This window comes from Rhodnius prolixus, unplaced genomic scaffold (assembly GCF_049639745.1).
Source record: "Rhodnius prolixus isolate KJV_2025 unplaced genomic scaffold, Rpr scaffold_7, whole genome shotgun sequence".
Classification (NCBI taxonomy): domain Eukaryota; kingdom Metazoa; phylum Arthropoda; class Insecta; order Hemiptera; family Reduviidae; genus Rhodnius; species Rhodnius prolixus.
The window spans coordinates 15599371-15615764 of NW_027411582.1; the positions used below are offsets into that span (position 1 = coordinate 15599371).

The following is a 16394-nucleotide window of genomic DNA, read 5'->3' on the forward strand; positions in this document are numbered from 1 at the left end:
CTAAATATTTTTATCAAACTTAACTGGAGAAAGAACAAACAATAATTCGATCCAATTTTAGTCCATTTATTTGAGAAAATCAATTATATAAAATACATATAAAAGCCTGATTCTCTAGACTTCTTTCACATTAAGGAATGCATTAAAAATTATTTGTTACAATTGAAATGTCGATTAGTTAGATACAGTTTTACCAAATAAATCACACTAATCGATAGTGAATAGGTTTTGTAATGTAAGTTTAGATCGTTTATAACCTTCTGGAAGGTTGAAGTTTGTAATAGTGATTTGAATAAATTTCTGTTCATACACTTTCATCTTCAACTTTTTTTTTTTTAAGATCAGATGTTTGTTGAAGATGTCTGAAAGCCGAGATAGGGATAGGAAAAGAGTAAAAACATTATCATTAGTGAAGGTCAAAGTTACTGTTTACAGAATGTAAATAAAGATCAGCTATGTAGAATAGGATCCTGAAGAACTTCTGGTTTCAAAGTAAGGTAGGTAGAAAAGAAATATTTTATTATATAATAAAAAGTGGTACCTTAGATATGGTTTAGAATGAAGAAAAGGGTTTGGAGGTAGGATCCTTTGTTTTTCGGTTGGAATCCAAAGTCAAATGTCTTTGGATGAAGTTGTTAAACAATAGAGTATAATAAACTTGCTTGAATCCAAACTGAAACTTCTATTACAGGGTTTTATTTTTTACAATTGCAATTAAAATATAATTACAAAATGAATAAACAAAAACTAGTGCATTAGTAATAAATTAAACTTAAGAATAGCGAAAATTTTATTGTGCACAGACCAATACCAAATTGATTCTTAATCATTGCTATAAGATTATTAAATTTTTTTTGAATGGAATATCTTAATTGAAAATTTTGATTTATGTAGCAAGATTTCTGGCTGATAGAGGCTCCATTAAAATACCGTTAATTAGCGGCAAGTTCAGCGTAACTGAGGGGAACGACTCAGTCGAGTGTAGTGGTTTAGATAAAAGACATGAATGAACTTTAATCTAGTTTTTTTAACTGTTTAAAAGTAAGCATTAACTCTATTTAAAATAGTTTATTTATTTTTTTAATAATTATTAGTATTCTAATTGGTAAATTTGTTTCCATAAATTGATGAAAATCTTTGTTATGCCTTCTGTTATTGGAGGATGGGGTTTTTGTATTCAGTTTTGCAGCATCAGCATCAAGGGTTTCATTATTAATTGAATAAAATAGGGGATTTTCTTTTTTCTTACAATTTAATCAGCTTCCGCTGTTTTCATGGAAATGCATCATAAATTTGAATTTTCTATGCAAACAAAGTGTAAAGTATAATAAATAAAACTAATTTCTTATTTTTTTTTACACTTCTTTTCCAAAATTACGAATACTTTACTTACAACTGCGCTAAATTAAGCTACTGTAGATTTAATAGGCGGTGAAATTTTTTTTATTATCAAAAAAAGATTTTTAAAAAATGCGAGCGGTAGCCATAAAAAGGTTTACTACCCTGGTTTTAGATAGTTAATAAACGCATTCCAGGCATTTGAAGGCTAGTTGTTTACATTTACGATACATACCAAATGCGGCGCTAGCTTTCGAACCGAAAAACGTTGTTACATTTTTAGAGCTACGTACCAGAGTTGGGCAAAAATTTAATCAATTAAAAAACAATTGAATTAAACCGAAATTTAATTTTAATCATGATTAAAATTAAAAAATTTAATCGGCCAAAATTAGTTGATTAAAATTAAATTCACTTTTAATTTAATCGGAATTTAATCAATTAAAATTTTTAATCATAACTAAAAATTAAGATTAAATAATCAGAATTTTAATTGATTAAATTAAATTCCAAATTTAGTTTTAATCACTTTGGACGATTAAATTTTTTAATTTAATCAAAATTTGAGAGATTAAATTTATAAAACCAAACATTGCCAATGGTTAAACCAGAATCGGACCAATGCATCTTTATTCCGCCTAGCTGGTGCCTCTTGTCTATCAATATTATCACCTTTCCCAAACTTGGCACCTTCATTCTACAAGTCTGGTGTCTCACCTGTACTATGTTGGTGACTCTCAAGACTTATATAGGACCAACTTACACTCACATTTAACCATGTTTACCACTCACTAGACTTTATATCTTCTAAAATTATAGATCTGTGCACAAAATAACTGTAGTTTGTAATTGAGAAAAACAAAGTGTATAAGAGAACAAAATTTCATACGAATACGTGGTTCACAGTGGGAGATATAGAACGGCCATAATTTTACAGAATTTCATGACCCAAAAAATTTTCAACCCTTTATATGTTCTACATTTATAGATCTGTGCACAAAATAACTATAGTTTATAATTGAAAAAAACAAAGTGTACGAGTAAACAAAATTTCATACGAATACGTGGTTCACAGTGGGAGATATAGAACGGCCATAATTTTACAGAATTTCATGACCCAAAAGATTTTCAACCCTTTATATCTTCTACCTTTTTAGATCTGTGCACAAAATAACTATAGTTTATAATTGAGAAAAACAAAGTGTACAAGAGAACAAAATTCCATAACAATACGTGGATCACAGTGGGAGATATAGAACGGCCATAATTTTACAGAATTTCATGACCCAAAAGATTTTCAACCCTTTATATCTTCTACCTTTTTAGATCTGTGCACAAAATAACTATAGTTTATAATTGAGAAAAACAAAGTGTACAAGTAAACAAAATTTCATACGAATACGTGGTTCACAGTGGGAGATATAGAACGGCCATAATTTTACAGAATTTCATGACCCAAAAGATTTTCAACCCTTTATATCTTCTACCTTTTTAGATCTGTGCACAAAATAACTATAGTTTATAAATGAGAAAAAAAAAGTGTACAAGTAAACAAAATTTCATACGAATACGTGGTTCACAGTGGGAGATATAGAACGGCCATAATTTTACAGAATTTCATGACCCAAAAGATTTTCAACCCTTTATATCTTCTACCTTTTTAGATCTGTGCACAAAATAACTATAGTTTATAAATGAGAAAAAAAAAGTGTACAAGTAAACAAAATTTCATACGAATACGTGGTTCACAGTGGGAGATATAGAACGGCCATAATTTTACAGAATTTCATGACCCAAAAGATTTTCAACCCTTTATATCTTCTACCTTTTTAGATCTGTGCACAAAATAACTATAGTTTATAATTGAGAAAAACAAAGTGTACAAGAGAACAAAATTCCATAACAATACGTGGATCACAGTGGGAGATAAAGAACGGCCATAATTTTACAGAATTTCATGACCCAAAAGATTTTCAACCCTTTATATCTTCTACCTTTTTAGATCTGTGCACAAAATAACTATAGTTTATAAATGAGAAAAACAAAGTGTACAAGTAAACAAAATTTCATACGAATACGTGGTTCACAGTGGGAGATATAGAACGGCCATAATTTTACAGAATTTCATGACCCAAAAGATTTTCAACCCTTTATATCTTCTACCTTTTTAGATCTGTGAACAAAATAACTATAGTTTATAAATGAGAAAAACAAAGTGTACAAGTAAACAAAATTTCATACGAATACGTGGTTCACAGTGGGAGATATAGAACGGCCATAATTTTACAGAATTTCATGACCCAAAAGATTTTCAACCCTTTATATCTTCTACCTTTTTAGATCTGTGCACAAAATAACTATAGTTTATAATTGAGAAAAACAAAGTGTACAAGAGAACAAAATTCCATAACAATACGTGGATCACAGTGGGAGATATAGAACGGCCATAATTTTACAGAATTTCATGACCCAAAAAATTTTCAACCCTTTATATCTTCTACCTTATAGATCTGTGCACAAAATAACTATAGTTTATAAATGAGAAAAACAAAGTGTACAAGAGAACAAAATTTCATACGAATACGTGGTTCACAGTGGGAGATATAGAACGGCCACAATTTTACCGAATTTCATGACCCAAAAAATTTTCAACCCTTTATATCTTCAACTTTTTTAGATCTGTGCACCAAAATAACTATAGTTTATAATTGAGAAAAACAAAGTATATAAGAGAAAAAAATTCCATACGAATACGTGGTTCACAGTGGGAGATATAGAACGGCCATAATTTTACAGAATTTCATGACCCAAAAGATTTTCAACCCATTATATCTTCTACCTTTTTAGATCTGTGGACAAAATAACTATAGTTTATAATTGAGAAAAACAAAGTGTACAAGAGAACAAAATTCCATAACAATACGTGGTTTACAGTGGGAGATATAGAACGGCCATAATTTTACAGAATTTCATGACCCAAAAAATTTTCAATCCTTTATATCTTCTACATTTATAGATCTATGCACCAAATAACTATAGTTTATAATTGAGAAAAACAAAGTATATAAGAGAACAAAATTCCATACGAATACGTGGTTCACAGTGGGAGATATAGAACGGCCATAATTTTACAGAATTTCATGACCCAAAAAATTTTCAACCCTTTATATCTTCTACATTTATAGATCTGTGCACCAAATAACTATAGTTTATAATTGAGAAAAACAAAGTATATAAGAGAACAAAATTCCATACGAATACGTGGTTCACAGTGGGAGATATAGAACGGCCATAATTTTACAGAATTTCATGACCCAAAAAATTTTCAACCCTTTATATCTTCTACATTTATAGATCTGTGCACCAAATAACTATAGTTTATAATTGAGAAAAACAAAGTATATAAGTGAACAAAATTCCATACGAATACGTGGTTCACAGTGGGAGATATAGAACGGCCATAATGTTACAGAATTTCATGACCCAAAAAAATTTCAACCCTTTATATCTCCTACCTTTTTAGATCTGTGCACAAAATAACTATAGTTTATAATTGAGAAAAACAAAGTGTACAAGAGAACAAAATTCCAAAACAATACGTGGTTCACAGTGGGAGATATAGAACGGCCATAATTTTACAGAATTTCATGACCCAAAAAAATTTCAACCCTTTATATCTCCTACCTTTTTAGATATGTGCACAAAATAACTATAGTTTATAATTGTGAAAAACAAAATGTACAAGAGAACAAAATTCCATACGAATACGTGGTTCACAGTGGGAGATATAGAACGGCCATAATTTTACAGAATTTCATGACCCCATAATTTTACAGAATTTCATGACCCACAAGATTTTCAACCCTTTATATCTTCTACATTTATAGATTTGTGCACCAAATAACTATAGTTTATAATTGAGAAAAACAAAGTGTACAAGAGAACAAAATTTCATACGAATACGTGGTTCACAGTGGGAGATATAGAACGGCCATAATTTTACAGAATTTCATGACCCAAAAAATTTTCAACCCTTTATATCTTCTACCTTTTTAGATCTGTGCACAAAATAACTATAGTTTATAATTGAGAAAAACAAAGTGTACAAGAGAACAAAATTCGAAAACAATACGTGTTTCACAGTGGGAGATATAGAACGGCAATAATTTTACAGAATTTCATGACCCAAAAAATTTTCAACCCTTTATATCTTCTACATTTATAGATCTGTGCACCAAATAACTATAGTTTATAATTGAGAAAAACAAAGTATATAAGAGAACAAAATTCCATACGAATACGTGGTTCACAGTGGGAGATATAGAACGGCCATAATTTTACAGAATTTCATGACCCAAAAAATTTTCAACCCTTTATATCTTCTACATTTATAGATCTGTGCACGAAATAACTATAGTTTATAATTGAGAAAAACAAAGTATATAAGTGAACAAAATTCCATACGAATACGTGATTCACAGTGGGAGATATAGAACGGCCATAATGTTACAGAATTGCATGACCCAAAAAAATTTCAACCCTTTATATCTCCTACCTTTTTAGATCTGTGCACAAAATAACTATAGTTTATAATTGAGAAAAACAAAGTGTACAAGAGAACAAAATTCCAAAACAATACGTGGTTCACAGTGGGAGATATAGAACGGCCATAATTTTACAGAATTTCATGACCCAAAAAATTTTCAACCCTTTATATCTTCTACATTTATAGATCTGTGCACCAAATAACTATAGTTTATAATTGAGAAAAACAAAGTATATAAGTGAACAAAATTCCATACGAATACGTGGTTCACAGTGGGAGATATAGAACGGCCATAATGTTACAGAATTTCATGACCCAAAAAAATTTCAACCCTTTATATCTCCTACCTTTTTAGATCTGTGCACAAAATAACTATAGTTTATAATTGAGAAAAACAAAGTGTACAAGAGAACAAAATTCCAAAACAATACGTGGTTCACAGTGGGAGATATAGAACGGCCATAATTTTACAGAATTTCATGACCCAAAAAAATTTCAACCCTTTATATCTCCTACCTTTTTAGATATGTGCACAAAATAACTATAGTTTATAATTGTGAAAAACAAAATGTACAAGAGAACAAAATTCCATACGAATACGTGGTTCACAGTGGGAGATATAGAACGGCCATAATTTTACAGAATTTCATGACCCCATAATTTTACAGAATTTCATGACCCACAAGATTTTCAACCCTTTATATCTTCTACATTTATAGATTTGTGCACCAAATAACTATAGTTTATAATTGAGAAAAACAAAGTGTACAAGAGAACAAAATTTCATACGAATACGTGGTTCACAGTGGGAGATATAGAACGGCCATAATTTTACAGAATTTCATGACCCAAAAAATTTTCAACCCTTTATATCTTCTACCTTTTTAGATCTGTGCACAAAATAACTATAGTTTATAATTGAGAAAAACAAAGTGTACAAGAGAACAAAATTCGAAAATAATACGTGTTTCACAGTGGGAGATATAGAACGGCAATAATTTTACAGAATTTCATGACCCAAAAAATTTTCAACCCTTTATATCTTCTACATTTATAGATCTGTGCACCAAATAACTATAGTTTATAATTGAGAAAAACAATTTATATAAGAGAACAAAATTCCATACGAATACGTGGTTCACAGTGGGAGATATAGAACGGCCATAATTTTACAGAATTTCATGACCCAAAAAATTTTCAACCCTTTATATCTTCTACATTTATAGATCTGTGCACGAAATAACTATAGTTTATAATTGAGAAAAACAAAGTATATAAGTGAACAAAATTCCATACGAATACGTGGTTCACAGTGGGAGATATAGAACGGCCATAATGTTACAGAATTGCATGACCCAAAAAAATTTCAACCCTTTATATCTCCTACCTTTTTAGATCTGTGCACAAAATAACTATAGTTTATAATTGAGAAAAACAAAGTGTACAAGAGAACAAAATTCCAAAACAATACGTGGTTCACAGTGGGAGATATAGAACGGCCATAATTTTACAGAATTTCATGACCCACAAGATTTTCAACCCTTTATATCTTCTACATTTATAGATTTGTGCACCAAATAACTATAGTTTATAATTGAGAAAAACAAAGTGTACAAGAGAACAAAATTTCATACGAATACGTGGTTCACAGTGGGAGATATAGAACGGCCATAATTTTACAGAATTTCATGACCCAAAAAATTTTCAACCCTTTATATCTTCTACCTTTTTAGATCTTTGCACAAAATAACTATAGTTTATAATTGAGAAAAACAAAGTGTACAAGAGAACAAAATTCGAAAACAATACGTGTTTCACAGTGGGAGATATAGAACGGCAATAATTTTACAGAATTTCACAACCCAAAAAATTTTCAACCCTTTATATCTTCTACATTTATAGATCTGTAAACCAAATAACTATAGTTTATAATTGAGAAAAACAAAGTATATAAGAGAACAAAATTCCATACGAATACGTGGTTCACAGTGGGAGATATAGAACGGCCATAATTTTACAGAATTTCATGACCCAAAAAATTTTCAACCCTTTATATCTTCTACATTTATAGATCTGTGCACGAAATAACTATAGTTTATAATTGAGAAAAACAAAGTATATAAGTGAACAAAATTCCATACGAATACGTGGTTCACAGTGGGAGATATAGAACGGCCATAATGTTACAGAATTTCATGACCCAAAAAAATTTCAACCCTTTATATCTCCTACCTTTTTAGATCTGTGCACAAAATAACTATAGTTTATAATTGAGAAAAACAAAGTGTACAAGAGAACAAAATTCCAAAACAATACGTGGTTCACAGTGGGAGATATAGAACGGCCATAATTTTACAGAATTTCATGACCCCATAATTTTACAGAATTTCATGACCCACAAGATTTTCAACCCTTTATATCTTCTACATTTATAGATTTGTGCACCAAATAACTGTAGTTTATAATTGAGAAAAACAAAGTGTACAAGAGAACAAAATTTCATACGAATACGTGGTTCACAGTGGGAGATATAGAACGGCCATAATTTTACAGAATTTCATGACCCAAAAAATTTTCAACCCTTTATATCTTCTACCTTTTTAGATGTGTGCACAAAATAACTATAGTTTATAATTGAGAAAAACAAAGTATATAAGAGAACAAAATTCCATACGAATACGTGGTTCACAGTGGGAGATATAGAACGGCCATAATTTTACAGAATTTCATGACCCAAAAAAATTTCAACCCTTTATATCTTCTACATTTATAGATCTGTGCACCAAATAACTATAGTTTATAATTGAGAAAAACAAAGCATATAAGAGAACAAAATTCCATATCAATACGTGATTCACAGTGGGAGATATAGAACGGCCATAATTTTACAGAATTTCATGACCCAAAAAATTTTCAACCCTTTATATCTTCTACCTTTTTAGATCTGTGTACAAAATAACTTTAGATTATAATTGAGAAAAACAAATTGTATAAGAGAACAAAATTCCATATCAATACGTGATTCACAGTGGAAGATATAGAACGGCCATAATTTTACAGAATTTCATGACCCAAAAAATTTTTCAACCCTTTATATCTTCTACCTTTTTAGATCTGTGTACAAAATAACTATAGATTATAATTGAGAAAAACAAAGTATATAAGAGAACAAAATTCCATACGAATACGTGGTTCACAGTGGGAGATATAGAACGGCCATAATTTTACAGAATTTCATGACCCAAAAAATTTTCAACCCTTTATATCTTCTACATTTGTAGATCTGTGCACCAAATAACTATAGTTTATAATTGAGAAAAACAAAGTGTACAAGAGAACAAAATTCCATAACAATACGTGGTTCACAGTGTTATATAGAAAGGCCATAATTTTACAGAATTTCATGACCCAAAAAACTTTCAACCCTTTATATCTTCTACCTTTTTAGATCTGTGTACAAAATAACTATAGATTATAATTGAGAAAAACAAAGTATATAAGAGAACAAAATTCCATACGAATACGTGGTTCACAGTGGGAGATATAGAACGGCCATAATTTTACAGAATTTCATGACCCAAAAAATTTTCAACCCTTTATATCTTCTACATTTGTAGATCTGTGCACCAAATAACTATATTTTATAATTGAGAAAAACAAAGTGTACAAGAGAACAAAATTCCATAACAATACGTGGTTCACAGTGGGTGATATAGAAAGGCCATAATTTTACAGAATTTTATGACCCAAAAAATTTTCAACCCTTTAAATCTTCTACATTTATAGATCTGTGCACCAAATAACTATAGTTTATAATTGAGAAAAACAAAGTGTACAAGAGAACAAAATTCCATATCAGTACGTGATTCACAGTGGGAGATATAGAGTGGCCATAATTTTACAGAATTTCATGACCCAAAAAATTTTCATCCCTTTATATCTTCTACCTTTTTAGATCTGTGTACAAAATAACTTTAGATTATAATTGAGAAAAACAAATTGTATAAGAGAACAAAATTCCATATCAATACGTGATTCACAGTGGGAGATATAGAACGGCCATAATTTTACAGAATTTCATGACCCAAAAAATTTTTCAACCCTTTATATCTTCTACCTTTTTAGATCTGTGTGCAAAATAACTATAGATTATAATTGAGAAAAACAAAGTATATAAGAGAACAAAATTCCATAGGAATACGTGGTTCACAGTGGGAGATATAGAACGGCCATAATTTTACAGAATTTCATGACCCAAAAAATTTTCAACCCTTTATATCTTCTACATTTGTAGATCTGTGCACCAAATAACTATAGTTTATAATTGAGAAAAACAAAGTGTACAAGAGAACAAAATTCCATAACAATACGTGGTTCACAGTGTTATATAGAAAGGCCATAATTTTACAGAATTTCATGACCCAAAAAACTTTCAACCCTTTATATCTTCTACCTTTTTAGATCTGTGCACCAAATAACTATATTTTATAATTGAGAAAAACAAAGTGTACAAGAGAACAAAATTCCATAACAATACGTGGTTCACAGTGGGTGATATAGAAAGGCCATAATTTTACAGAATTTTATGACCCAAAAAATTTTCAACCCTTTAAATCTTCTACATTTATAGATCTGTGCACCAAATAACTATAGTTTATAATTGAGAAAAACAAAGTGTACAAGAGAACAAAATTCCATATCAGTACGTGATTCACAGTGGGAGATATAGAGTGGTCATAATTTTACAGAATTTCATGACCCAAAAAATTTTCATCCCTTTATATCTTCTACATTTATAGATCTGTGCACCAAATAACTATAGTTTATAATTCAGAAAAACAACGCATATAAGAGAACAAAATTCCATATCAATACGTGATTCACAGTGGGAGATATAGAACGGCCATAATTTTACAGAATTTCATGACCCAAAAAAATTTCAACCCTTTATATCTCCTACCTTTTTAGATCTGTGCACAAAATAACTATAGTTTATAATTGAGAAAAACAAAGTGTACAAGAGAACAAAATTCCAAAACAATACGTGGTTCACAGTGGGAGATATAGAACGGCCATAATTTTACAGAATTTCATGACCGAAAAAAATTTCAACCCTTTATATCTCCTACCTTTTTAGATATGTGCACAAAATAACTTTAGTTTATAATTGTGAAAAACAAAGTGTACAAGAGAACAAAATTCCATACGAATACGTGGTTCACAGTGGGAGATATAGAACGGCCATAATTTTACAGAATTTCATGACCCCATAATTTTACAGAATTTCATGACCCACAAGATTTTCAACCCTTTATATCTTCTACATTTATAGATTTGTGCACCAAATAACTATAGTTTATAATTGAGAAAAACAAAGTGTACAAGAGAACAAAATTTCATACGAATACGTGGTTCACAGTGGGAGATATAGAACGGCCATAATTTTACAGAATTTCATGACCCAAAAAATTTTCAACCCTTTATATCTTCTACATTTATAGATCTGTGCACCAAATTACTATAGTTTATAATTGAGAAAAACAAAGTATATAAGAGAACAAAATTCCATACGAATACGTGGTTCACAGTGGGAGATATAGAACGGCCATAATTTTACAGAATTTCATGACCCAAAAAATTTTCAACCCTTTATATCTTCTACATTTATAGATCTGTGCACGAAATAACTATAGTTTATAATTGAGAAAAACAAAGTATATAAGTGAACAAAATTCCATACGAATACGTGATTCACAGTGGGAGATATAGAACGGCCATAATGTTACAGAATTGCATGACCCAAAAAAATTTCAACCCTTTATATGTCCTACCTTTTTAGATCTGTGCACAAAATAACTATAGTTTATAATTGAGAAAAACAAAGTATATAAGTGAACAAAATTCCATACGAATACGTGGTTCACAGTGGGAGATATAGAACGGCCATAATGTTACAGAATTGCATGACCCAAAAAAATTTCAACCCTTTATATCTCCTACCTTTTTAGATCTGTGCACAAAATAACTATAGTTTATAATTGAGAAAAACAAAGTGTACAAGAAAACAAAATTCCAAAACAATACGTGGTTCACAGTGGGAGATATAGAACGGCCATAATTTTACAGAATTTCATGACCCACAAGATTTTCAACCCTTTATATCTTCTACATTTATAGATTTGTGCACCAAATAACTATAGTTTATAATTGAGAAAAACAAAGTGTACAAGAGAACAAAATTTCATACGAATACGTGGTTCACAGTAGGAGATATAGAACGGCCATAATTTTACAGAATTTCATGACCCAAAAAATTTTCAACCCTTTATATCTTCTACCTTTTTAGATCTGTGCACAAAATAACTATAGTTTATAATTGAGAAAAACAAAGTGTACAAGAGAACAAAATTCGAAAACAATACGTGTTTCACAGTGGGAGATATAGAACGGCAATAATTTTACAGAATTTCATGACCCAAAAAATTTTCAACCCTTTATATCTTCTACATTTATAGATCTGTGCACCAAATAACTATAGTTTATAATTGAGAAAAACAAAGTATATAAGAGAACAAAATTCCATACGAATACGTGGTTCACAGTGGGAGATATAGAACGGCCATAATTTTACAGAATTTCATGACCCAAAAAATTTTCAACCCTTTATATCTTCTACATTTATAGATCTGTGCACGAAATAACTATAGTTTATAATTGAGAAAAACAAAGTATATAAGTGAACAAAATTCCATACGAATACGTGGTTCACAGTGGGAGATATAGAACGGCCATAATGTTACAGAATTTCATGACCCAAAAAAATTTCAACCCTTTATATCTCCTACCTTTTTAGATCTGTGCACAAAATCACTATAGTTTATAATTGAGAAAAACAAAGTGTACAAGAGAACAAAATTCCAAAACAATACGTGGTTCACAGTGGGAGATATAGAACGGCCATAATTTTACAGAATTTCATGACCCAAAAAAATTTCAACCCATTATATCTCCTACCTTTTTAGATATGTGCACAAAATAACTATAGTTTATAATTGTGAAAAACAAAGTGTACAAGAGAAAAAAATTCCATACGAATACGTGGTTCACAGTGGGAGATATAGAACGGCTATAATTTTACAGAATTTCATGACCCAAAAAATTTTCAACCCTTTATATCTTCTACCTTTTTAGATGTGTGCACAAAATAACTATAGTTTATAATTGAGAAAAACAAAGTGTACAAGAGAACAAAATTCGAAAACAATACGTGTTTCACAGTGGGAGATATAGAACGGCAATAATTTTACAGAATTTCATGACCCAAAAAATTTTCAACCCTTTAAATCTTCTATATTTATAGATCTGTGTACCAAATAACTATAGTTTATAATTGAGAAAAACAAAGTATATAAGAGAACAAAATTCCATACGAATACGTGGTTCACAGTGGGAGATATAGAACGGCCATAATTTTACAGAATTTCATGACCCAAAAAAATTTCAACCCTTTATATCTTCTACATTTATAGATCTGTGCACCAAATAACTATAGTTTATAATTGAGAAAAACAAAGCATATAAGAGAACAAAATTCCATATCAATACGTGATTCACAGTGGGAGATATAGAACGGCCATAATTTTACAGAATTTCATGACCCAAAAAATTTTCAACCCTTTATATCTTCTACCTTTTTAGATCTGTGTACAAAATAACTTTAGATTATAATTGAGAAAAACAAATTGTATAAGAGAACAAAATTCCATATGAATACGTGATTCACAGTGGGAGATATAGAACGGCCATAATTTTACAGAATTTCAAGACCCAAAAAATTTTTCAACCCTTTATATCTTCTACCTTTTTAGATCTGTGTACAAAATAACTATAGATTATAATTGAGAAAAACAAAGTATATAAGAGAACAAAATTCCATACGAATACGTGGTTCACAGTGGGAGATATAGAACGGCCATAATTTTACAGAATTTCATGACCCAAAAAATTTTCAACCCTTTATATCTTCTACATTTGTAGATCTGTGCACCAAATAACTATAGTTTATAATTGAGAAAAACAAAGTGTACAAGAGAACAAAATTCCATAACAATACGTGGTTCACAGTGTTATATAGAAAGGCCATAATTTTACAGAATTTCATGACCCAAAAAATTTTCAACCCTTTATATCTTCTACCTTTTTAGATCTGTGTACAAAATAACTATAGATTATAATTGAGAAAAACAAAGTATATAAGAGAACAAAATTCCATACGAATACGTGGTTCACAGTGGGAGATATAGAACGGCCATAATTTTACAGAATTTCATGACCCAAAAAATTTTCAACCCTTTATATCTTCTACATTTGTAGATCTGTGCACCAAATAACTATAGTTTATAATTGAGAAAAACAAAGTGTACAAGAGAACAAAATTCCATAACAATACGTGGTTCACAGTGGGTGATATAGAAAGGCCATAATTTTACAGAATTTTATGACCCAAAAAATTTTCAACCCTTTAAATCTTCTACATTTATAGATCTGTGCACCAAATAACTATAGTTTATAATTGAGAAAAACAAAGTGTAGAAGAGAACAAAATTCCATATCAGTACGTGATTCACAGTGGGAGATATAGAGTGGCCATAATTTTACAGAATTTCATGACCCAAAAAATTTTCATCCCTTTATATCTTCTACATTTATAGATCTGTGCACCAAATAACTATAGTTTATAATTCAGAAAAACAACGCATATAAGAGAACAAAATTCCATATCAATACGTGATTCACAGTGGGAGATATAGAACGGCCATAATTTTACAGAATTTCATGACCTAAAAAATTTTCAACCCTTTATATCTTCTACCTTTTTAGATCTGTGTACAAAATAACTATAGATTATAATTGAGAAAAACAAATTGTATAAGAGAACAAAATTTCATACGAAAAGGTGGTTCACAGTGGGAGATATAAAAAGGCCATAATTTTACAGAATTTCATGACCCAAAAAATTTTCAACCCTTTATATCAGTCGTTCTTAACCTTTTCATAGACGCGGAACACAATTATATATGTATATATTTTTATCGCGGAACACTAACATTAAATAATTTGAAATTCGGTATTTAGCAAGAACTTAAAATTAAATTCAATTTAAAAAAAAGGAACAATTTTTTGTTTTTGTAACTTTCCTAAGTTTCTAAATTTCAATACATTTAAAATTGAAATTTCGCGGAACACTTGGACCATATTCGCGGAACACCGGTTAAGAACCGCTGGTCTAGAGACTCGTGAAGAAGTCCAGGTCTACAAAAATTAACCGAAAAGTATTTATTGAAGACGCTTAGGAAAAGGGCCTCGCCAAAACGTGGTTCGAACCATTGGTTGAAAAGCCATAAAAGTGGATGATTAAATTAGATTGATTAACGATTGAAATTGAACTAATTCGGTGATTAAAATTAAAGTTCAATTTAATTCTCAGATTTAATCATAATTTTTTTAAGTTTGATTAACGATTAAATCTGAAATTTAATTGATTAAATAATTGTCATTTGATTAAAATTACGATTAAATTCGCCGATTAAATTCTGATTAAAATTAAAAATAAATTTAATCAATTAAAAAATGTAATCAATTAAAAAATTTAATCAATTAAATTTAGAATTTAATTTTTTTTTAATCAGTGCCCAACTCTGCTACGTACCATGTCAGTTAAGTGAAAAGGAATTAACTCAAGATCAAGAAGAGGGCGCAGTTTAATCCAGTATCTATTAATGACATTTTCGAGTACAGGATGAAGTTCACTCTGGATCCAATTTTTGCTAAAGCTTTCTAGGACTAGGTCATCTTCGGGGCTTACGCCATTGATAATGTTTGTTTATGTACTCTAATGAGCATAAAGCTCTGAAGATGATCTAGTCCCTAGGTTGGAAAGCTTGGCAAAGAATAAAGAAATCATGACTGAAATTGGCATTATTCTTTTCTTCATTTTGGATTAATGAATCAGACACCAAAAATGATGAAAAATATTTAACAATTATTGTGTAATGTTAGTCAAAAACCTTCTTGTTGAAAGCGAATATGGTTAGCCAAAATTTGATTTGAATGGTTTACGGTAACCCAGTAGCTATTTACTCCTGGAAGCTGTAAGAGAAAGTGGGATGAATCTGCGAGCAAAAATTATTAATAGAAAGTAACCATGAATACTTTACTTTCCCACTGGAATAGACATAAGGCTCTACACATGACCACCAGTAGCGCGTTAGTATGCGTACCTACAGCTGGCGTGCCATTCTAGTGGTTTAACTGTGTGTTAAGAACGAACAGTGTTCGGTCGACGCCAGTACATTGGAGGCCGCAGAAGGTCGTTCAAGGCCGTTGCTCCCCGCCACTCTTCGTCCAACCATAAAGTTGAATATCTGGCCTCCCACTCTTGTCTAACTGCATCCCACTGGTCAATCAGACATTCCACAAACTGGGCGCCTTCCCTTCCGTCTCCATGTTT

The 16394-nt window shown here is 30.4% G+C and overlaps 1 long non-coding RNA gene across 1 annotated transcript in view; it reads left to right on the top strand.

Annotated features, from left to right (window-relative positions):
- Positions 1–274: 274 nt before the first annotated feature.
- Positions 275–16394, top strand: part of LOC141447072 (uncharacterized) — a 128707-nt gene continuing 112587 nt past the window's right edge. Inside the window, exon 1 of the long non-coding RNA XR_012454129.1 lies at positions 275–497. This is a non-coding gene — a long non-coding RNA (uncharacterized lncRNA). The remainder of the gene's footprint in view (positions 498–16394) is intronic.